Source organism: Oryctolagus cuniculus, chromosome 5, assembly GCF_051225735.1.
Source record: "Oryctolagus cuniculus isolate XC-2025 breed Fujian yellow rabbit chromosome 5, ASM5122573v1, whole genome shotgun sequence".
NCBI classification, from domain to species: domain Eukaryota; kingdom Metazoa; phylum Chordata; class Mammalia; order Lagomorpha; family Leporidae; genus Oryctolagus; species Oryctolagus cuniculus.
In genome coordinates this window covers 7,156,610-7,180,496 of record NC_142871.1, presented here as the reverse complement: position 1 = coordinate 7,180,496, position 23,887 = coordinate 7,156,610, and the positions used below count along the sequence as shown (strand labels likewise).

The following is a 23,887-nucleotide window of genomic DNA, read 5'->3' as shown; positions in this document are numbered from 1 at the left end:
AAGCATAATCATATTTGTTCTCTTGTCCTTGCTCCCTAAACAAGACAGAGTAACTACTATTTACACGGCACTCACCTTGTATCTTTTCTCCTCAGTCATCTGGAGGTGGCTTGCAGTGTACAGGAGGACGTGTGCGGTTTCCATGCAAACACTGAGTCATTTTATACAAGGGAATTGTAAAAAGATGCCGGTGCCCTCCGAGGGCTCTGGAGCCCTCTGGCTGCACTGGGCTGACTGTGACACAGAGCCAGTGATAGAAGCAACCCATATAGGAAGGATATTAGCATCACTGAATACTGATTATTCACATTATCCCTTCAACAAATATATACTGAGCACCTACCATGCCAGGAACTGGCCTAAACCTGAGCCCAGGGCTGTTCAAGCCGGAGCCACCTCTGACACCTTCTACTAGCTGTCAGGTGCTGCTTAAGTAAACAGATTTAAGAGAAATCAAAAGGAAATCCTGTAAGATCACACCAAGCGCAGGAGAGGAGGAAGATGGAGCGGGGGTGGGGGAAGGGAGGGGCCAGGACGTCCTCCGAGGCCTCACTAAGGAGGTGCCTTGAACGTGCAGGGAGAAGCTGTGGGAGAGGAGCAGGCAGACCCCCAGAGCAGGTGCAGCCGTGGCAGGCAGGGGGCCTAGGAGCTGATCAGGATGGGTATCCTGGGCCAGCACGAAGGTATAATCCGTGAGCAGCAGGCATGGAGGAGCCTGGCATGACGGCCTTCATATTACACACACACACACACACACACGTTTTCAGGTTCAGTTTAACAGGTTCAGTATACTTTGTAGATACAATTCTAAGACTATAATGATATTCCCCTCCTCCCTCTCATATATTTTAAGTATGGCTTTTTTTTCCTTATGGTTTTTGGTTAAGGCTTAAGGCCTTCCCCATCGAAGTTTTTTTTTTTTTTTTTTTTTTTTTTTTTTTTTTTTTTAAGAGATATATTTATTTACCTGAAAGAGTTACACAGAGAGAAATCTTCCACCCACTGGTTAACTCCCCAAATGGCCTCAAAGACTAGGGTGGCCCAGGCTGAAGCCAAGAGCTTCATCGGGGTCTCCCACATAGGTGGCAGGGGCCCACACACTTGGCCATCTTCCCCCATTTTTCCCAGGCCATTAGCAGGAACCTGGATAGGAAGTAGAGCAGCAGGGACACAAACCAGTGCACATATAGGATGCCGGTGTGGTAGGTGACTCAACACTATGCCACGATGCTGGCCCTAGCCTTTACCTCGCCATAGTCTAGATTTACAAAAGAGCGGTCAAGAGGACAGAAGGCTCACACAGACCCTCGAGGACGCAGCCTCCCTCAACATTAACATCTTACAGAACCAAGACACGTTTCATAGTCCTTGATGTTTAAAGAGAATCTGTCCCTGTACTCTGTAGAAAGAATGATGAACTAATAATAACGGCCAACATTTACTACGGGTGTTCCTTGGACCCAGGAGCTATTCCAAGTGGCTCACATGTACCCACTCATGCAACCTCACAGGGTCACAGGTGAGGGGACCAAGACATGTGGAGGCCTGGACACCTGCCCATTGTCATACAGCGACTAAGGGCTGAGGCTGGTTTTTCTCCAAGCCCAAGCCCTAGAACCAACAAGGGCAGCAAGACCAGCAGCAGGAAGCCCAGTTTGGAAGCCACCCCAGCGTGCACTTGGGAGGATGGCGTGTAGGGTGGTGGAAGGTACGGTAGTGGGGCTTGCTGATGGGTTACAAGTTGGGCAGCAAAGGGAGTTGAGGTACTCCTACATTTGTATCCTTAGCAGCCTGCTGACTGGTGGTGCCTTTTCCTAAGAGGAGGGGGAGCAGGGAAGAGCCCGTGGGGGGACCTTGAAGTGTTCCATTTGATCACAGGGAGTCTGCATGGACTGTGGGGCATGAGCTGTGGCCAAATGACAAGAGCGAGTGTTTCCAGAGTGCAGAGCACAACCCCAGATAGGCTTCTTTTTCTTTCTTTATTCTTTTTTTTTTTTTTTTTTTGACAGGCAGAGTGGACAGTGAGAGAGAGAGACAGAGAGAAAGGTCTTCCTTTTGCTCTTGGTTCACCCTCCAATGGCTGCTGTGGCCGGCGCACCGGGCTGATCCGAAGCCAGGAGCCAGGTGCTTCTCTGGGTCTCCCATGGGGTGCAGGGCCCAAGCACCTGGGCTATCCTCCACTGCACTCCCTGGCCACAGCAGAGAGCTGGCCTGGAAGAGGGGCAACCGGGACAGAATCTGGTGCCCCGACCAGGACTAGAACTCCGTGTGCCGGTGCCGCAAGGCGGAGGATTAGCCTAGTGAGCTGCGGCACTGGCTCAGATAGGCTTCTGAGAGCTTGCTTAAAGGGCAGTTGACAGAACCAACCACTGGGCTTAACCCACATCCATTCACAAATTAAAGTGGTTTGAGACGGGAGACACAAGAACTGGTTCACCCACCTTCTGCCCCCAGCCTGCCTCTGTCTTCCTCTAAACACCCACCCCTGTGTTTTCAGGAGAGGCACGAGGATTGTGCAAGAGGAAGTCGACATCAAGGAGCCCAGGGGTGAAGAAAATGACACCTTCTCCCACACACGCCCCCTCACTTCCCTTATAACCACAGATGTGGCTCCTTTCTTCCCAGTGTCAAGGCATTGTAAGAACAATGGTAGTCTTTTCCTTGGTTCCTGTTAGAGTTCAGTTAAGCTGTCTGCTTTAGGATTTATTATCCTCTCCCCGGGCCTCTAAGTTTGTGGCCACAAGGTTTATAACGTCACCACTTAGGTTGTTCCCAGAACCACCTTTAGAATGTTAGAGTATCTGGGTATTTTCACATGGAGGCCATGAGATTTCCAATCTACTGAGTAACCTGGACAACTAAAAACTATTTATTTTTAAACATTGTGGAGTGACTAGAAGTATAAAAATGCTAGCAAATATGACAAAATTATAATAAATGGAGAAGAGATAAATGATAGGAAATTAAAATAAAATTAAGAAATGGATTACAAAAAAATTTTTTCAGAGAAAACAAAAGTGAAAAACTGGTAATCAGAGGTCAGTAGGTGCCTAAACAGACATAGATCAATAGAAGTTGTTTACCAACATGAACGTTGAACAACAAAATTCACAGGTACTGGTTTGGGTCCTGGCTGCTCCACTTCCAATCTAGCTCCCTGCTAATGTGCCTGGGAAAGCAGCAGATGATGGTCCAAGTACTTGGGCCCCTGCACCCATGTTGGTGACTTGGAAGAAGTTCCTGGCTCTCCTGGCTTTGGATTGGCCCAGCTCTGAGCGTTGTGGCCATTTGGGAAGTGAAACAGCAGATGAAAGATCTCAAGCTCTCTCTCCATCTCTCCTCCTCTCCCCATAGCTCTGCCTTTCAAATCAATAAATATTAACAAAAGGGAAGGGACAAGGCAGTGTATCCCTGAATGGGAAATAAAACATCTATTAGATGGACGTGCTCTGAGCTGATCAAAAGGACAAATGGTTCCAAGAGAGCACTCAATGTGCCATTAACTGTTGACTTCACGTATTAACTACACGGTGCTGACAAAGTGGTTATAGACAAGGTTTCATTCTGCATCAGCTAAGAGAGCACAAGTTCTTGCACTCATATTACACAAGCATCCAGCTCACATGTGGTCAGTGTGGAAGCACTGTAAGAACTTGAGAGAGAGGCTCATGGCGGCCTCCCACACTGGCACACCACCAACACAAAGAGATTCCAGGAGAAGCCCCAGTACAGAGCGAGGCGCCTGAATTTCACGTGTGCAGACCAGAAGAAAAGGAGCTGAGCTGACCGAGAGGAGAGGCTCAGCCAGGCCCAGCGCAGGGGTCCTCCCGCTACACTTGGTCAAAGCAGACGCAGCCAGCCCAGGTTCATGCGGTGGGCAAACAGAACTCCCCCATTACTGGAAGAAGACCAAAGCATTATGGTCAGCTTCCACAGGCCACAGGGCTGACCTCCCTGTGACAACTTAGGTGTGTATCACGCAAAATGGAGGCACTGCTGCGATGATGGAGTAGAAGAAGCCACTCACCACTGTGGAAACACTCGATGAGCCACCTGCAAGGAGCTCCAGGGCCAGCTCTGAATCCCATCTGTAAGAGCATTTGAAATGGAGGGCCCGGGCTGTGCAGCTAGAGGTATGTGGCACAGTCAGTGACTGTAGTCAGTGGGCAGCAGAGAGGCCCACGCAGGACAGGAGGCTGCAGGAGGTCAGAGTGGGTGAGGCGCCCTCAGTCCATGTGGGATGACCAAACTGCATGACCCCGCTGTCTGCCCCTGGCTCGCCACCCCCTTCAGCATCACTGCCTACTTCTGGCCATGCGGGGAGGCAGCAATGACCTTCACCTCTATTGTCTGGGGAACCTCTGCCTACAGAGCAGGCAGAAGCAAGAGGTGAGCAAAGCGCTGTTGTGTTGGGAGTAAGAGAACCTTGCTGGAGTGAGTTAGGAAACACTAGAAGAGTTTGCATCTGAAAGCCGAAAGCTCAGGAATCTTGGAGATGTTCCCTCTCCTGGTAGACACTGTTTAGAAACACAGCTGCACGAGTGACCTGCTACTCTTCACAATGTATGTGCCTCGCTCCCGTCTTTGCTTTGCTATTTCTTTTTTCAACTTCTGTGTCTCCTCCTGCTCCACCCTCCACTAAGCCTGCCTTGTCTCACAACTGCCAAAGATGGCGACAACAGCTACAGGCGCCTTCTAGACCACTGTGCACACAGGAGGCCACAGAGCGCTTTCTGGTGGTCCCGACCTCTGAGTGGTGCTGGCCTTGTCAAGCCTGGAAGGACAGGTTGCTCCAGCTTTTTTCCTTGGTTGTTTTAGAGGAGGTGCCCGTTTAAGCTGACAATGCTCGGAGGACCAGGGAAGCCTTAGCAAGCACCGCTCTTTGTCCACACAGCAGTCCTCTGCCTCCTCTTGGTTCAGCAATCAGGGTTCAGAGTTTTACCTCCTGGAAGCAAACTCTTCTGACTCCATGCATTGGTGACTTCCCTCAACTCATCACAGGCTCCCACTCCCCACTGTGTGACTCTCAGTCAAGTTCACGGGACCCAATCCAGCATGATGAAAATTCCAGGAGCCTGTGGGAGGCTCCTGTGAAGTGCTTTCTTCCCCGGCACCAGGCGAGAACTCCAATAGGAAAACAAAGCTCCTTGCCCCTTGCCCCCCGCCCCCCTCTCCCTGGGGCCGGCGCTGTGGCGTGGCAGGTAAAGCTGCTGCCTGCAGTGCTGGCATTCCATATGGGCGTTGGTTCAAGTCCTGGCTGCTCTACTTCAGATCCAGCTCTCCGCTATGGCCTGGGAAAGCAGTACAAGATGGCCCAAGACCTTGGGCCCCTGCACCTGCATGGGAGACCTGGAAGAAGCTCCTGGCTCATGGCTTCGGATTGGCATAGCTCCAACCATTTGGGGAGAAAACCAATGGATGGAAGACCTCTGTCTCCCCCCGCCCCTTGACCCCGCCTCACCTTCCCTCTCTGTGTAACTCTTTCAAATAAATAAGTAAATCTTTAAAAACAAAACAATAAATGTCTTATGTTTGAGGCCTCAGTTGGTCAGGCCTTCTCTATCAATTCATTTAATTGAGAGGTAGAGATAGAGACAGACAGACAGACAGACACAAATAGGTCTCCTGTCCACTGGTTCTCTCTCCGAATGCCCACAGTGGCTGAGGCTGGGTTGGACCAAAGCTAGGGGCTGGGAACTCAATGTAGGTCTCCCACATGGGTGTCAGAGACCCAAGTCCTTGAGCCATCACCTGCTACTTTCAAGAGTGTGAGTTGGAAGAGCACTAGAATTAGAACAAGGTGTTAAACCCAGATACTCCAAGACACAGGCATTTAATCACTAGGTCCAACGTTCACTCTGGGTTTTCTGTCATTGCAGCTTTTCTTTTGGGAGGAAGCCATGAGCCATGATTTTTTAAATATTCATATACCCCCACAGCTAGTGCTTACTGAGCAAGGACCACCAGCGACTGGTGTTGAAGGCTTATAGAATATGACACTGACAGGTGGTATGCCTTGGAAAACTGAGACAATGGATGGTGCCTGAGACATGGAACTTCTCATCTCTTCTGGAACCATGCACTTACATTCTCAGAACTGCAAAGACTTGGGGCCTTCCCTCCTCTCCTCCCACAGGACGTGTCTACATTTCTGGACACAAGTCTCCTCATTTTCCTGTTTCTTTCTCATTCTCACTAGAAGGGAGAAGGGGCAGATTTCATTGTTACTCAATATAAAGTCTGTTTTCTAATTTCAAAGTTCTTCTCCTAGGATACAACCCCTGTATTGCTACCCATTGGGTACAAGTGCTATTATGAAACTCTGGGAATAAATAAAAGATCTAACCTCTAATACAGAGGGCAGCCTGTCTATCACTCCCTCCCTCTCCCTCTCCGCACATATGCACATGCAACTGTGCCCTTCGGGCACTTCATGTACCAAGTTACATACAGGCAAAATTCTTTGTGTGCATTTTTCCTAGCACCAAATGGAGGATCCTGCTATTTTCATCAGTTTATTAAAGGAATGAGAGGTCAAAAACAACTAAGATCTAGCAATCGGTAAGAGAGTAGAATGCACATCTCTTAAGAAGATCCTCAACATTTTCAGACTAACAGTGCTAGACACGCAGTAAATGCTAAAGTTAGTTGACAGACTGGACAATGAGCAGTATTAGTCTCCCTCCATGCCTAGAGTCTTGAGTGAACAAAAGGAATATCTGACATTTAAATACAAACCCATAAAGCATAGGCTCACAGAAACAGATGTGAACAAGATTGTGTTCTTCAGCATTCAATTCTGATAAAGTTCAATAAGAAGCACAGTTGCATGATAAGGTGGAATAGTAATTTTTACATCAAAAAGCTGAGGGAGAAGCAAGAATTGCAGAGAAGAGGAAAGAGATGAGTGTGCGTGTGTACCTGACATATGGGCTTAGTCACATCAAACATTCATTTGCATTGTGGCACCTTAAGAATTTTGTGTTTTTAACAATGAGAAGCTGGAAGCATAACCTAAAACAGACACATGCTATGATTTCTACATGTTCTGAATTATGTACAAAATTTGATTATTTTCTCTAATTTATGACATCATTTAGCCTCTATTCCATAGAATAGGTTCTTTTATCAAAGCATAAGATGCAGGGTCTTTTACAACATAGGTCATTGAATGTACAGCAAATAGAAGTGTAGATTCTTCTTGTAACAAGCATTCTTTTGGTTTGGCAGTTGGGTACAATGGGTGTTATGTGTTGTATTCCAGAGATAAATTGAGACGGAAGCCCTGGGTCCCTTGAAATAGGGTCTTTGCAGTTGTATTCAAATCATGATTAAGCCAGTAGGGTTGTCTCTAAGCCAACAGGAGAGACAAGGACACAAGGCAACATTCAGGGGGAAAGCCATGTGATGGTAGAGGCACTGATTGGAATGATTCATCTACAGGCCAAAGAACCTCAAGGATGACTGGCAGCATCAGAACCAAGACAAAGGCTTGAACGTATCCTCCCATGAGCATCTGGAGGCAGCACAGCTGTGTCAATGCTTTCATTTCAGACTTCCGGCCACCAGAACTGGGAGACAGTGCATTTCTACTGATTAAGTCATACAAGTTTGTGGCCAACTGTTTTCTGGCAGCCCTGGGCGACTAATGAATGGGTGGGCATGGATATCTTTCTGTGACTAAGGTCTTCCTGGTGCTATGCGGACTTCTGTCACTACGTGAAGTCATGGATGCTTTGAAGGAAGACAGATCAAAGGGGATCAAATCACACAGAGAAGCAGCTCAGATCATCATGTTATTTTTTTGACAGGCAGAGTTAGGGAGTCAGAGAGAGAGACAGAAAGGTCTTCCTCTTCCGCTGGTTCATCCCCCAAATGGCCGCTGCGGCTGGTGTACTGCGCTGATCCGAAGCCAGGAGCCAGGTGCCTCTCCTGGTCTCCCATGCAGGTGCAGGGCCCAAGCACTTGGGCCATCCTCCAGTGCCCTCCCGGGCCACAGCAGAGTTGGACTCGAAGAGGAGCAACCGGGACAGAATCCGGCGCCCCAACCGGGACTAGAACCCGGGGTGCCGGCGCCGCAGGTGGAGGATTAGCCTAGCGAGCTGTGGCACTGGCCAAGACCATCATTCTTTTAACATGCAACTGCTGTTTCACAGATTCAAAGGCTTCCTTTGTGATTTATGCTCCCAAATATTAATTCAGACCAAAAAAAAAAAAGTTCTGTAATTCAAAAGCAAAAAGATTTCATTTCAATGAAATTACAGTTGACCCACATTTGGGAGAGGGCATTTGGGACGTCATTTGAGCGCAAGGAAGGCATTTTACTTTTACAGCAGATAAACTTTCATTACACTCAGCCAAAGCTTGACCTTTGCCAATTTCCTGGCCATCATCCTGAACTGTTCCATCTGCCCTGAGTGAGGGTGGGAGAACATGACGACCTCGTGCTAACCCCCCAAGTTGCTATTTCTGCTTTGTTCTTCAAAGCCTTTCCTCAAGCTCTCAAAGCGTTTTCCTAATATGTGGTCTTTTATTAGTTCTTGGGGAAAAGAAGACTGTAAAGACGCCGGCGCCGCGGCTCACTAGGCTAATCCTCCGCCTTGCGGCGCCGGCACACCGGGTTCTAGTCCTGATCTGGGCGCCAGATTCTGTCCCGGTTGCCCCTCTTCCAAGCCAGCTCTCTGCTGTGGCCAGGGAGTGCAGTGGAGGATGGCCCAAGTGCTTGGGCCCTGCACCCCATGGGAGACCAGGAGAAGCACCTGGCTCCTGCCTTCGGATCAGCATGGTGCGCCGGCTGCGGCGGCCATTGGAGGGTGAACCAACAGCAAAGGAAGACCTTTCTGTCTCTCTCTCACTGTCCACTCTGCCTGTAAAAAAATACTATAAAAACTAAAACTATGGTTCTGTGGAGCTGGTATATGTGTGTTTATGGAGATCGATCTTATACAAAGGGTCTTCAAAAAATTCATAGAAAATGTGTATTATTGAAAACCTATGCACAGGTCTCAAACTTTTTTTTGCACCAAAATAAGTATCTTAATTCCACTTTATCATGAAGTTTTTGAAGCCTCTTCTTATCTGACGCTAATCAGTTCAGCTATACTCTTTCACCAACACAATGCACATTTTCCCAGTGTGTGGAAAGGAAAAAACAAACTCACCTACTAGGTAGGTCTTTGTGTGCCACATGCTTAAAAAAAGAGTTGGCCTCCCCCAAATAAAAAGTGTCCTTTCACATGACCTCCCTACCAAGTGGGTGGGCACCCGTGAGGCCACAGGTGCCTCATGGGAGATTCAGGATCGCTGCATCAGAGCACTGTGACCGGGTTGGGTCTGAAAGTAGATCTCCAAGGGACAGCCGGCTGGTGAGAGCAGCATTAAGCTAGTGTTTCCTGAGAGGCCAGTGCACACACAGCACGGTTCTCAGGGCTGGGGGCAAAGGGATGCAAGAAAGGAGCTCATCAGGCTGACGCTCTGGGGGGGAGGAGGAGACACCATAAACAAGCAAATAGGAAAAAGCCAAAACTGCCAGGACAGGGAAGAGTGTCACACGTGAAATTAAAATAAGAAAGTGATGAGATGTGGTTCCAATGTAAGAAAGAGCATCCTGGCTTCTATATGAAAACGTGACATTTTTGAGCTTTTCTTGTGGGGAAAACGAAGACTTGAAACAGTTGATGTGAAAAAAGTTTTATTCAGACCAATCGAACAGATATCACTTTGAATGAACACAGCTAGGATGCTGCTGTCTTCAGGTGAGCTGTTTTTATTTCTCCCTCCAATGTAAGCTATTTTCAGCCCTCCACTCCCTTTGGTGCTGTCCTCCAGGGCTGTGCCTTGCTGCCCTCACTGCCCGCCTTCCACGTGGCCGCGGAGGCACTGCCCATCCCTGCAAGGAAGGAAGGATCGGGGCTGGCTCAGTGCACAGTGAACAAAGTGTTTTTCATACTTGCGGACAGAGAAACCCTTTGTCCTTGGAGCAAATATGAATATTTCTGTTCTAGAACTCCAAGGTCCCCAGTTACATGATGAAATTTAATTTGAAAAACAAAGAAAAGACAAACCTTCCTTTAACTTATCATCACTGAGCTCAAATGTGTTGTGAACATCCTGGCAAATGGAACAAAAAATGAAATAGTGTCAATATTGGAAAGGAAATGAGGAATACATCATAAAAAGGACTTGAAAAACAAAATTATCTGAAGCTTCAGTAAACAAAAAATAAGCAAAGGAGCTGGCCATGTCCAAGTTCCATACAGGAAAATCAGAGTTGTAGACAAGCAAAAAACAGAAAATACAATAAAGAAATGGATTCACAGCAATAAAAGCATGGAATGGCTGGGAAAAAAACTTTAAATGTACACCTCTTAGTAACAGCAATGAAGCAGCAAGAAAAGCACACAAAGATTTACTAAGCACAAAATGATGACATTTATGATATCACATTACTGAATGGAAATGCAGTTTTCTGAAGACTGTATTCTTCTTAAAATGTTTCATATTTGTAATATAATTCATATCTAATATCAGTAGTATTATTTTGGAAACCTTGAAAATGAACCCAGGCCAGCGCCACAGCTCACTAGGCTAATCCTCTGCCTTGCGGTGCCAGCACACCGGGTTCTAGTCCCGGTCAGGGCACCGGATTCTGTCCTGGTTGCCCCTCTTCCAGGCCAGCTCTCTGCTGTGGCCAGGGAGGGCAGTGGAGGATGGCCCAAGTGCCTGGGCCCTGCACCCCATGGGAGACCAGGAGAAACACCTGGCTCCTGCCTTCAGATAGGTGCAGTGCGCCGGCCACGGCAGCCATTGGAGGGTGAACCAACGGCAAAGGAAGACCTTTCTCTCTCTCTCTGTCTACTCTGCCTGTAAAAAAAAAAAAAAAAAGGAAAAAAGAAACTGAACCCAAAGTAAGAACTGGTAAGGATTAGTCCATGTAAAAACTAAAAACTTCTACATAAAAGTATATAAACCAAGTTAATAGTAAGGCAAATCTAACATTTTTAAAATATTTTGATAAGAATATCTTTCTATCATGCATAAAGATTTTCCCATAAGTCAACCTGAAGGACGAGAGCAAGCAATTGATAGAAGTTCCAGGTGAAATACTCACGTCCCTTGTCTTACCCCTTCTGGGGGATTGTTTCATGTCAACAGTAACACATGACCTCGAACCAATATAGGAAAAAATCTTAAATTTTTAACATTTTCATTTTATTTGAAAGGCAGAGAGACAAACAAGAGACATCGTCCATCTGATGGTTTCATCCCCAAATACCCGCAACAGCCAGAGTGAATCAGACTGAAGCCAAGAGCCTGGAGCTCCCTCTGGGCCTTCGACATCAGTAGCACAGACTCGAGTCTGCTTCCTCCCAGAGTCTGCATCAGCAGGAAGCTGGAAGTGGAGCTGGAATCCAGACCCAAACACACCGGCGTGGCACAGGATGCGAGAGCCCTAAGTGGCACTGTCAGCGCTGTGCCAGACGTCCCCGAAGGTAACCTCGTAACACACACTCACACACCGATGCTAATGCACATCCTATCAGGGTATTTTAAGCTTTTGTACTAAGAGATATTATAACAATCAGTAGCATGATTATTTGTAAAGGTCAGAATTTATTATTACGTGTAAGGTATGGATTACTGGACTACCCACTGGATGACAGCAGTTAGAGTGTATTGAGAGCTGCAACTTAGAAAGTGGTTCACTGCCAGCCTGAAAATGCCAGGCACTCCCGCAGCAAATGAAGGCCACGCTTCCCAACTAGGGGAGCCCCAGGTCCTCCTGCCTTCTGCCTGGTTCCCCTCTCCCTGCCTCCCTCACTCCCTGTTCCTGCTCATCTCTGTATACATTATTAAAACAGTCATATCATAATATCACAGGTCAGGGCAATAAGTAGATGATAATTCAGAACCACTATTCCCTAATCCCTAGGAGAAAAATCTAAATCAAACTCCTGCTAAAAAATTAACTGTAGTTCCCCCTGGGACTCAGTCTTCCGCTCATCCATAATTCAGCAGTGTATTACTCAATGAGAATTCTTAAGTGGAGATTTACAACAAATTCTTTTTAAACTGCATGAGCCCTTTTTATATCATCATTTGTTAGCTTGTATCTCAAATTACTCAATATCGCACCAAGAATTTACCACTTGACTTCATATTGAATATATGGGTCTTTCTCTTTAGGTCTTAGTCCATCCAGGTTGCTATAACAAAACTCCTTAAAGGGCCAGCTGAGACAAAAGGAATGTATTTGGCAAAATTCGGAATGCCGGGAAGTCTAAAAGCAAGGTGCTGGCAGATTCTGGTCTGGTTAGGCCCCACTTGCCTACAAAGGACAACTTCCTGGTGTGAAATTTGGAGGGCACAAACTCACAGTCCACTGCTATTTAGTTTGAGGAATGAAAATTGAACAAGACACAAACATTATAGTGGCTATTGAAGTCATCATTTAAAAAAATACAATGTATTTGGCAAAACTGAAAACGTTGATCTTCTCACTGAGTGCCTATGGTGTTATATTTAAATATCCAAAGAAGGTAATCCATTATACAGAAGTGAAATAATTCATATTACCTGCCATTTTTCATTGGCTGTCTATCTGGTCCCATTTATCTGCTGGGGGAGGTTATCATCTGTCGGGGAGATTATCATCTATCTACCTATCTATTCTCATCACGTCTTTGAAAGTAACTTTCCAAGCACAATTAGAATCCACCCTAAGGATCTAAACACTGTATTTGTATCAGTTGCTCAAGCTATAGAAAAGAACTATGACACACACAATTTGCTAGAATAAAACAGGTGCAAGTGAAATTCAATACTGGCTTGCCTTTCCATAGCCCCAGCAGTGTTCATTTATCTGTGCTTTGGTTTGTTGCTTAGGTCCTGTTAGATATGTTGTATTTCTTTAGAAAATGTTAACACTGACTCAATCCTTATGGGATATTCTAGTGTGAGAGAGAAATGTCAAGGTTAGAATTGCAAAGAGATTAGCTTTCTGTGGATTTCTGGACTGTAAACAATCAGCTATCTCCAGCATCAACCTTGGACTCCAAAGGTATCCTTTCTTTCCCCATGCTTACAAACTTAGCATAGCCTTCATTTCTTTCACTTAACATGTAGGTCCAAAGCTAAGAGCAATTAGGGAATATGCTAACTTACACTGCCTATATTAATGCTTAATTAGTTCAACAGACACGTGCTTATTGTGAGCCGATTAATGACACTGAAGAATATAAACAAGGTATCATCTTTGCTCTCAGAGTCCCTAGCTTGACAGAGGAGCTATGTAAACAAATAAATAAAAAAGGCGGGATAATAACAGTGCTGATCAGGACTTGCTGACCAAGGCGCACGCCACTTCCAAACCCATTGCATGCACTCCTTATCTTTGGTGTGGGCGGGGCAGACTGAATCCTCCCTGGTTTGGGGGAATGAGAATCTGGACATTAAGAGGTGATCTCCTTTTGGAAGCACAGCACCAGCGGTGCTAAATCCCGGGTTCTCCAGTTGCCACCACCAGGATTAGTTTCTGTTAAAACAATTAAGTGGAGGGCTGGCGCCACGGCTCACTTGGCTAATCCGCCGCCTGTGGCACTGGCACACTGGGTTCTAGTCCCGGTTGGGGCGCCGGATTCTGTCCCGGTTGCCCCTCTTCCTGTCCAGCTCTCTGCTGTGGCCCGGGAGTGCAGTGGAGGGTGGCCCAAGTGCTTGGGCCCTGCACCCGGCATGGGAGACCAGGAGAAGCACCTGGCTCCCGGCTTCGGATTGGGGCAGCACGCCAGCCATTGCAGCCATTTGGGGGTGAACCAATGTAAAAAGGAATACCTTTCTGTCTAACTCTACCTGTCAAAAAAAAAAAAAAAAACACACACACACACACACAAAAACCATTTAAGAGGGGGCCCATTAGACAGAGGCGTTTCTAAAGCACTGGGTTTCTCCCTTTGCAAAGCAAACCCTATCTCTGACCCTTAGCTGTTAGCGGCTAATTCAAAAGACAGTGAAACTGGAGCTCAGCCACTATTAGGAGGCCACCTGGGCATTAGTCATGTTGTCTTGAATTTCCCACTGGAACAGGCAACGGCTCAAACTTTAACCAAATAATTTCTTTGCTCCGTTTCCACATTTGCTCATTAAAACTGTGCCTCCAATCACCTTCAGCAGCTCTTTAACTGCTTGCAATTTGGGATTGCCAATTCATAAATTGCTATTTGCTTAAATAAACTCTTTAAGAATTCAACATGCCTTAGTTCACAGCTCACTCCTCCCTCTGCATTCCAACGTTTTGTTGAATCTCCCCTTCGAATTTTCTCTCCTCTTGAGCATTTTGTTCTTAGATTTATACTCTATTCCTTTAGCAACCTTTTGGTGGGGTTTGGGGGAGCAGCGGATATAAAGAACTTCTTTAATAACCAACGTGGGAAAGAAGTCATTTCTCACTGTAAGCTCTGGCAATGCCTTATAGAAAAAAAACAAAGTTGTTTTTTTCCCCTTTTGGGAGGAAGGGGGAGAGGCACAGAGCCTCCCACCTACTGGGTCACTCCCCTAAAGCCCGAAATGTCTAGGACTGAGCCAGGGCCAAGGAGCCAGGAAAGCAACTCCGGTCTCCCATGTGAGCAGCAGAAACCCAGCTGCCTGGCCATCATCACTGCCTCCCTGGGTCAGAGCATTAGCAAGAAGCTGGAGGCAGGAGCCAGAGCCTGGAACCCCAAGTCAGAGACCCCGATAGGGGACACCTGTGTCTCAATAACTGGGTAAAATACTTACGCCCGGCTGGCACTGTGGCTCACTAGGCTAATCCTCCGCCTTGCGGCGCCGGCACACCGGGTTCTAGTCCCGGTCGGGGCGCCGAATTCTGTCCCGGTTGCCCCTCTTCCAGGCCAGCTCTCTGCTGTGGCCAGGGAGTGCAGTGGAGGATGGCCCAAGTGCTTGGACCCTGCACTCCATGGGAGACCAGGATAAGTACCTGGCTCCTGGCTTCGGATCAGCGTGGTGCACCGGCCACAGCGCACCGGCCGTGGCAGCCATTGGAGGGTGAACCAACGGCAAAAGGAAGACCTTTCTCTGTCTCTCTCACTGTCCACTCTGCCTGTCCAAAAAAAAAAAAAAAAAAAAAAAAAAAAAAAAAAAAAAAAAAAACTTACGCCCGAGGAGGCCAATCTGACCCGGGCCTTTACACGCGAGTGAGACAGAATGGGGTGCTGAGCAGAGAGGGAGAGCCAAGAAAGGAGGTGGAATGGGACAGGCTGTTGCCTGCAGGTTTACATCCTTTCCGAATTCTGTGTCCCCTCTGGCAGAGGCAAAGGGAACACGAGGATGTGCTGAGAGGTCATCATCCATAGCAGCGGCCTGAACCACGCACTGGAGCTGCTGCACGCCCCAGGCTCCAGCCCTGTGACAGACACAGCTCAGTCTGTGGTCTTTAGTTGCTGTAGCCTGGACAGACTCTAGCAGGAGACGTTTAAACAGATTCACAATCCAGGCGGCAAGGTCCCGTTTTCATAGTGCTGAAACGCAACACGAGGCCGGATACGTGGAACTGTACAAGCTTTTGAAAACGAGAGCATTTTCAAAAACAGAGACCATCAGGACCTGCTTGTTGGAGATGTAACTCCGACCCTTCAGCGGGAGATTTTCACAGCTGCGTCCCAGAAGCTGCGAACATTCACCCAGTACAGAGAAGCACCGTCGAAGCAACGTGGATGCGGAAGCTTGCAGATGAAGTAGCCCCTTGACAGTAGGGACTCCATTCTGGGAAAGCAACCCCCCCCCCCCCCCACCGTGAGACTCTGGTCTGAAACTATGATCTCAAATACTCGGACAATAGCAGTGCACCACATCACCCTTGGCAGAGCACAAAACCCCCCTAGCATGATTGCTCAAGCTTAAAAGTAGAAAGGTTGCACCTGGGTTACCTGGGCTAATCATGAAGATGTGATTTGTCTATGTCTTAAGATCATAATTGCTGATTGTAAGATATTAGCAACTGCTTAGCAACCGTGTATTCTCTCCCCCTCCTGATTTTGCAGTTTTTGCCTTTATAAACCCTATGCTGTAGTTCCTCGGGGCTCCTCTGTTCTTGTATGTTCAGAGAGCCCCAACATGTTGGACCAATAAATCTTTAACCCCTTGCTGGTTGCATGAGAGAGTCTCTTGGAGACGGTCCTCGGGCGGTGGGCTTTTTCGGACCCTAACACAGACTGACTGGCTTTGCAAGCAACATCCTGGGCCAGCGCCTGTCTTCAGGGCAACAGGGCAGACAGAGCTGAAGTCAGAGTTTGTGCAGCTGAAAGAGCGTGCAGTGGCGCTGCTCCCTCCCACTGCGGGTCTGACCCAGTGTATAGGAGACTGACACGTCTCAGAATGCCGACTCCGGGCGGGAATCTGGACATGCGCTTGAGAGACAGAAAAGGATCCGTGAGTATTTGATACAGGAAACCTTCAACTAGAGTTTTTTTCATTTTGTCAGATTAAAAAGTAAATAGATTAATTCTGGTTTTAAATGTGTACATGATCTTAGAGTAACATCTCAAACGCTACCCTTATCATCTTGATGTGGGAGAAGCCAAGGAGCCAGCTAGTTCATGAGCTGGAGACCACACCTCCCCTGCCACCAGGTGATCCCACCTGGATCAACCCACCTGTCAGTCAGAGTAGGTAACCACTCCCCTTTTTGGAAGCAGATAAGAAGCATGGTGAAGGGGAAGGGCTGTCACTCCCCCACCTCGTGGACCCTGGGAAAGACTGGCATGGAGGCCCGCCTTTCCCCTTCCTGGCCCACTCTCCCTTAGTAAAGCCCTCATGTGCCTGTGTCTTCCCACTTTCTAAATAAACCTTGTCACGGCGAGCTTCGTGTTTGAGTCTGTACTTGGCGTTCTCTGTGTAAAAGGCAAGAACTTGAAATAGGAGCTGGAGCCTAAGCTAGCCCACAACAGTCTTACTGGGTGGAAAGTTACTAGCGGTTCTTTCTGGACAAACTCAGAGCCCCGTCTCTCCCCAGTATTCTGGTTCTTGAGTACACCCTTTCCCATCGCTCACTGCCCTACTGTCCTACCTCAAGCGGTGAACTCTAACCATGCAGTCCTAGTAAGTTTTTTTGAAAAACAGTTTGTAAAAGCAAAGACAGGTATCTACAGAAAGACTTCAACATGAAAGCTAAGAGACAAAACAAAAAATTGAAAAGGAAACAATTTATCGAAGAGTAGGAAACTTTACAACACACACACACACACACACTTGCTATAATCAATATCTTGAAGATCCAAGAGGATGCTATAAAAATAATATTTAGAAGAAAAAGAAGCTTTACCATGGTGATGGCAGAAATTCAAAAACCCAATTAATGTGGTAAACAATGTAAAGGATATCAGAAAGTGGAAAGAGAAAAATAAGGGATAAAAGATTTAAATAACAAAGGATTGACCAAACAGTAGGAATTCTGGAAGAACCGAAACAAAATGAAGAGATAATCATTAAAGAGCTAAATGCAGAAATCTTTCCCAGAAAGGAAGGTCAGATTTTCCCAGACTCAAGGAGCTGCCACAATCAACAGGCCCAGATAAATCAGAGTGGTCTAAGACCCAAGCCATAGGCGGCCACCAGATGTGGTCAGAGTGGAGATAAAAGACAAAAGCCCAGAGGAAGGCACATACAAAGGACTGGGAATCAGAGAGGTGTCCGACTCCAGGGACAGACTCTGAAAGCTTATAAAGAATATGCCTTCTGAGGTGGCTTAAGCCACTGCTTGGGATGCCCACAACCCATATCCGAGTGCCTGGTTCAAGTTCCAGCTACTCTGCATCTCATTTATCTCCCTGAAAATGGATACCCTGGGAGGAAGCAGATGGCTTAAGTCCTTGGGTCTCTGCCACTCGTGTGGGAGGCTGGATTGAATTCTGGGCTTCTGGCTGCAGCTTGGCTCAGGTCTGGCTGTTGTGGGCATTTGGGGAGTGAACCAGCAGATGGAAGATGTCTCTCTCTGCCTTTTAAATAAAATGAAAATAAATTCCTTCATATCCTGAAGGAAAATCAGGTTCTACTTGTGTTTCCATGTTCCTAAGTTATTGATCAAATGTAGGGACAGAACTGAGAGTGATTAAGAGTAAATGTAGTATATTAGTTTGTTGTTATTATAGCAGGTCAAGTTTATAGAGGATTATTCAGCTCACATTTCTGGGGACCTGGGAGGCCACACAGGACCCCATGGCAGAGAGTGGGAGCCCACACCTTGACACAGGAAGCCACAGAGTGGGGTCCCACAATCCCTCAAGTGCACCCTCAATTGGCCTAAGGATCTCCCGCCAGGCTCCATCTCAAGGCCAAACATCAGCCTGGGGACCAGGCCTCCAAGACATGCACGTTTGGGTGGGTAAAACATTAACCCTTAGCACCTGGCTTCAGAGAAAAGTGGATACTACACAGGGAGGGGTTAGTGAGGACTTCCAGAAGACCAGGAAGTGGGTGATCCATCCTGCATTGCTGGGTCCCACAGGCTCAGGAAGAACAGGGCTCCAGCATGCCCGACTCCAGGTGGAAGAACAGCAGAAGATACCTGGATTTTTTTTTTTGACCTTACTGACAGACTTATAATTCTATCAGAAAGGCGGGAGCCCAGCTAATAAGTACACGGAAGATTACCCAAATCAACCACGAAATCCAAGGCAAACAAAATAACTGGGCAAGCAAGGGACTTAGGATGCCTCCCTCCAGACGTTTTCAAATATTATCAAGATGAAGGTAGAGGTGTATGTGGAGGGACAGGATCAAAGTATTACAACTTCATCTTTCATGGTGATAATTTAACAAAACGTATAGAGACTGAAGACAGAAGTGGTATCAGCATCAGCACACCATGTAGCTCTTCACCCCGGGGTTCCCCTTTGCCTGGGACTCATCTTACAACGAATGTCCTCGCTGTCACAGCCTGCACCTGCCCATTGTCAGTAACTTGGGAGAGAGACCCCAAAGAACAGAGTGGATCAGCTGTAACGGAAATGCTTCACCTTCTGGGCTCTTGCTGGTTGGAAAGACAGGAGATAACCACAGTTCCTAAGTGAAGGGGGATCTAGCATATCATGTTCCCAACATGAAAAAGTATTAGCATACCTTTCTCTATTTTGCTTTTAACGTTTTCATGGACGCACGCAAAAGGGGGACATGCAATGAAAACTTCAGAAGTTTGCATGTTAAGGGCACTTTGTGTCAGTGTAAAATAGAAACTGCAAATATTTGAAGTGACTAAAAAACACTCTTGTGATTAATTGATGGTGGTTTCTCAATGACATCCGAGAAAATACTTGGGGAGACTACGGAAGAGCAAAATGCAATTCTGTGACAATAAGGGAAGGGAGTGGTTTGGGGCTATTTGAGGCTTTATAGTACAATCATGTTTAGAATATGACACATGAACAGAAAAGCACAGAGGAGGAAGGCTTTGGGAGCCTGGGACAGCAACATCAAGTTGGGCCTGAGATTTTAGACACGTGGACGTTTCCTTTAAAACTGTGTGCCCTCCCCTCTTCCACCAAAACCAAAGCACTTGAGAAAGCACCGTAGGCAAAGATCCCGTGAGACCCAGTGATGAGCGGGTGCTGGGGTGCGGCGCTCTGGGGGAGGGGCCTGCACCTACCATTGGAGCCTGTAGTTTTCATCAAGGACCAGTCATGAAAGGAGGGCGCTACCCAAACAGCTTTAACGGGAGCCAGCTTGCTTTGAATCATGACAAATAAGAGACTGTCCCCCGTACACACATGAGGAAAGTTCATTACATAATATAGAATATGTGTAATTCTATATGTTAAGGTCACGTGATTCACAAAATAAGCATAAGAAAAATTATGTAAAATAAGGCAATGACCCACAAAGCAGAATTTCCTCCACTGTCATGATGCATATTAACAGACACCAGTGAATTTTATCATGTGCCAAGCTAAGGCTGCCTCAGAACTTAGTCCTGAAATCATCCCAGTGGGGGGTGGGGGCAGTCTCCATCCATCAGAGGGAGCAGTGGGTGAGCGACTGCACCCTGCAGGTCACTCAGGAGCTGGCTGGGCTGGGGGCCCAGGCGTTCACAGCTGCTCCTCCACTTCCCATTTGGTTTCCTCTTTGTAGAGATCCTTGCAAAGGCGAGCGCCACCCAAATACACACCTTCAAAAACTGCAGGCAAGATAGGTAACAGGTCAGGTGGATACATCCACTTGGTTGACTCATTTGTTAAACTATTCAAGAAAGATATACTTAATTGCACGTGTGTCTGAAATATGTGAATAGTTAGGAATTATATATATGGGAACCTCAAAAGCTTCATGAAGAAATGGAATCAAAAGATACTTATTTTGGCAGCGAATTTTTTAAAATACATGCGTAGTTTTGTCATGATACCCATTTTCCGTGGATTTTTTTTTGAAGACCCCTGCTCCATAAACGATTCAACAATCTTTCACAGCAAGTAAACTTATCTTTCAATTCTATTCTCCACGAATTTTGGAAGTCCTTGTGTGTATATCCTATGTAAGAACTGCCATGTGAGGTGCTGAGGGAGTAACCGAGAGCAGGAGAGAAAACAGAGGCACAGAGCAGGGGACTGGATCAGCGGGGGAGGTGTGGAGGAGTCTCCGTGAGCAAGGCTGGGGCCAGGAATGAGCACGCAGGCGTCGGCCAAGCCAGGCCCAGGAGCTCAAGGCAGACACAGGTGTCCATGCTGGAATGGAAGCCCACACAGCTGGGAGGAGGTCACGGGTATCAGAGACCGGGAGAGGACCAGCGCCATCACGCACAGGGTCTTGCCGACTGTTGGGCTCTTGCTCTCGTTCCAAAGCCACTGGCACACTCTGAGGAGGTGCTAAGATTGAGTTTCCATTTAAAAACCACTGACACTAAAAGCGGAGCTTAAAGTCATGTTTTTATGGCTTAACTCGCCCAGATACAGCTGCCTTTACCACTGAGGGAAGCCCGATGAGTAAGCGAGAACGCTGACACATGTTAACTAAGGCTGAGAAGACAGACTGTGCAGAAAGGTGGTGCACACCATCACAGGGGGAAGAACACAGGAGCCTGTGCACGCATGCACAAGGCCAGTGAGATTCTTCCTCCAACACTCGTGAGACTGAGGCTTCTTCCTGTCTTGCGCTATTAGTTTTCTATTACCGCTGAAGCAAAGCACCACACAAGCTGACTTAGAGAGATACCCACGCCTTATCTCACCGTGCCGGCGGGTCTGGAGTCCTAGCACGGCGTGGCTCGGCTGCTTCTCTGCTTACGAGTCCCAGGTCCCACAGCGAGGTCCACAGGTGAGGAGGCTCTGGGGAAAGCCCCTCCAAGCTCAGGTACATTATGGGCAGAGTTCAGCCCCAGCTGCTTGCAAGCACTGAGGTTCCTAGTTCCTCGCTGGCCGCTGGCTGGTCACTCTCAGCTTCTAGAAGCCCCTGCCCGCCCCAAAGCCAGCAAGGGCATCTCCAGTGCTGCTCCTGCTTACACACACACACACACCCCCTTCCTCGAGGTCCAGGTGCACCTGCCTTTAAAGTCTCCAGTGATTAGATTGGGTGCACCTGGGTGACCCCGCATGCACTCCCCATTGAAGGTCTGTACCCTTTCCAGCTGGGGCTGCATTAGTGTTTGATTGAATAACCAGGCGACAGGACCTTGGTGAAACCCTTTTACAATTCTGCCTACCACACTTCATATTTTTCCTGATAGAAATGTTACTCCAAAAGTTTAAAAAAAATATAAGATCAACTCACTGAGGTCCAAGAAAAGAAATCTGAGAGAAATGAGGAGGTGCAACAAAGCTAAAACAGGCTTTCAGATGCTGTGTTTGCAATGGGAACTCTGGTACCCACAGCCATGTGCACCTGTGTATCTTTTTCTTACTATATAACTGAACCGAAACGAATATGGTGATTCTACTTAAGGGTGCAGCACCAGGCTCAAATCTGGACTGTGTTTAGACTGTATTTCTAATCTTCCTGGTATTTTAGATGTCTGAGTCTTTTCACAGAGACATTTGAATAGTTGGCATTATTTCACACATGTGTACAAAAATACACACCACATAAACAAAATTGCAAAATAATGGCATGAGTGTTAAGACACACTGGGGATGTCTAGTTTTATAAAAATAAATCTATGCAGAGTCAGTAAAAGGAAATTTCTAACAGCCAGACAAAAAAATCTAATGCCATTTTTGGAATTTCAGACAAAATCCTCACTTAATACCACTTTCTTCCCCCACCCTTTATCTCCAATGTCAGGTTGCGGGTGGGCAGCCCAGCTGCCCTAACTGTCTTTTCTCCTCCTCACCCCCTTGGCAGAAACAAAAGTCTCAGGCTTTTAGTTTTTAGGGAAGGAGAGGATGGTGGGGGAAGGGGATGGAGGGCTGGAGGGAGGGGGCGGGAGGGAGAGAGAGAGAGAGAGAGAGAGAGAGAGAGAGAGAGAGAGAGAGAGACTGTGTGCAGCTGGATTCCATGAGAGGCTAAAGGAGACCAGGTCTGAAGAATGGAGATGGGGAAGTGCCTGCGTGTGGAGGCAGGGCTCTGAATAGCTGGATGTAGTTTGCATTATTTTTTGTTATTTCCCATTCCACGAGCCTTTTTGCCCATATCCTAACTGCCCCCTGCTCGACTAAAATCACCCCAAATCACACCATTAAGGACAAATGAGAAGCTGGCGGAAAGTTAGCGACGGACGCTCTGGGCGGGGGTGGTGGTGCCACTTCCCTCTCCTCCTGCGAGGAGCAGAGAGTGATGGCTGCCTGGAGACAAAGGCGGTAGGATGCTGCTGTGGGCCTGTGCCAGGATCCGCTCACCCCCACCCTAGTCACGTGGCGGCCCTCCTCCCTGGGGGCTCTGTGCTGTGCCCAGCCTCCGATGGCCCTGACCTGCGACAACTACATCTGGCTTTCTTGTCTTTGTCTTTCTCCCTGCTCCTAGCCGCTGGCCCTTGCTTGGTGCCCAGCTGCCGTCTCGCTCACGGCTTCTTATCCAGGCTGACTCCTCTCCTGCTCCACTCAGCTTCAGCTGCCCGCGATGCACCGCTCTGTGTGCGTCTTTGATTTGGCAGCTTTTGCAGCCCAGGGTCTGGAAAAGCTACGCTACGCCGAACTGCTGCCCGGCTCTGCTCTCAAGGGGAGGGGCTGCCCTGATCCCAGCCCTTTTCAACTGTAATACTTGGAGTCTTGAAGTGAAAATCAGTGCATGAAAAAAACTGTCCTGGTGGTATGCACACCCCTGTACTGTGTGTTCTTTGGGTACTCAAAAAATTTTTAGCAGTGCTGCAAATGGGGAAAATGCTGATGAGGCTACCATTCACTTCTGCCGTTACTATCCATCTATATTTTCCCATGCCTTTTATGTTTGTTCATTAAGATTTTAAAACAGATTATTTTAATGCCAGTGTTTCTGCTTATGGGGATAGGAACGGGTAGGGACCGCAGTGTGTCCGAGGAGGCACTGGGTGTGGTGGGACGGTGGTGTTCAGCTCCTTATATTATTTTAACTATGGTTCATCAAAAGCAACGTCAGAGAGGGGCTTGAACAAATGAGCAGGTCATACGGCAGCTTGGCGGCGTGGACTTGTTTTACGTATGGGATGGCACCAGATGGCACAAGTGCCTTAAGATCCTGGGCAGGGAACTGCCAGGGCCAAGGTGAGACCTGGGTCTTCTCGTTCAATCTGTGGCTGCTGTGAGAACCCAGCTGTGTTCCCCACCATCCGCCCCGTTCGTGTTCCTCTGATCTCACTGCACACGTTGGCGCTAATGGCCAGGCACCTGTTTTCCTGGTAGAGAAGTATTTGGTGTGAAGCTTATTTATTTTAGATCCAGTGTTGGTTAATTCCTGGAGCACAGCTCTCATTTCTCGACCACCACTTTGAAAACAGGTG

The 23,887-nt window shown here is 47.5% G+C and overlaps 1 protein-coding gene and 1 long non-coding RNA gene across 11 annotated transcripts in view; both read right to left on the bottom strand.

Moving 5' to 3' along the window:
- Positions 1-23,887, bottom strand: part of PRKN (parkin RBR E3 ubiquitin protein ligase) — a 1,393,119-nt gene that overhangs the window by 241,882 nt on the left and 1,127,350 nt on the right. The window lies entirely within an intron of this gene.
- Positions 19,967-21,962, bottom strand: LOC149126393 (uncharacterized). 2 transcript variants are annotated; one of them, XR_016233570.1, is made up of 2 exons: positions 21,197-21,962; positions 19,967-20,161 (listed from the first exon to the last, which is right to left on the bottom strand). It is a non-coding gene; the product is annotated as an uncharacterized LOC149126393 (long non-coding RNA). The 2 variants fall into 2 exon arrangements; XR_016233569.1 differs by having other exon boundaries at positions 21,209-21,962.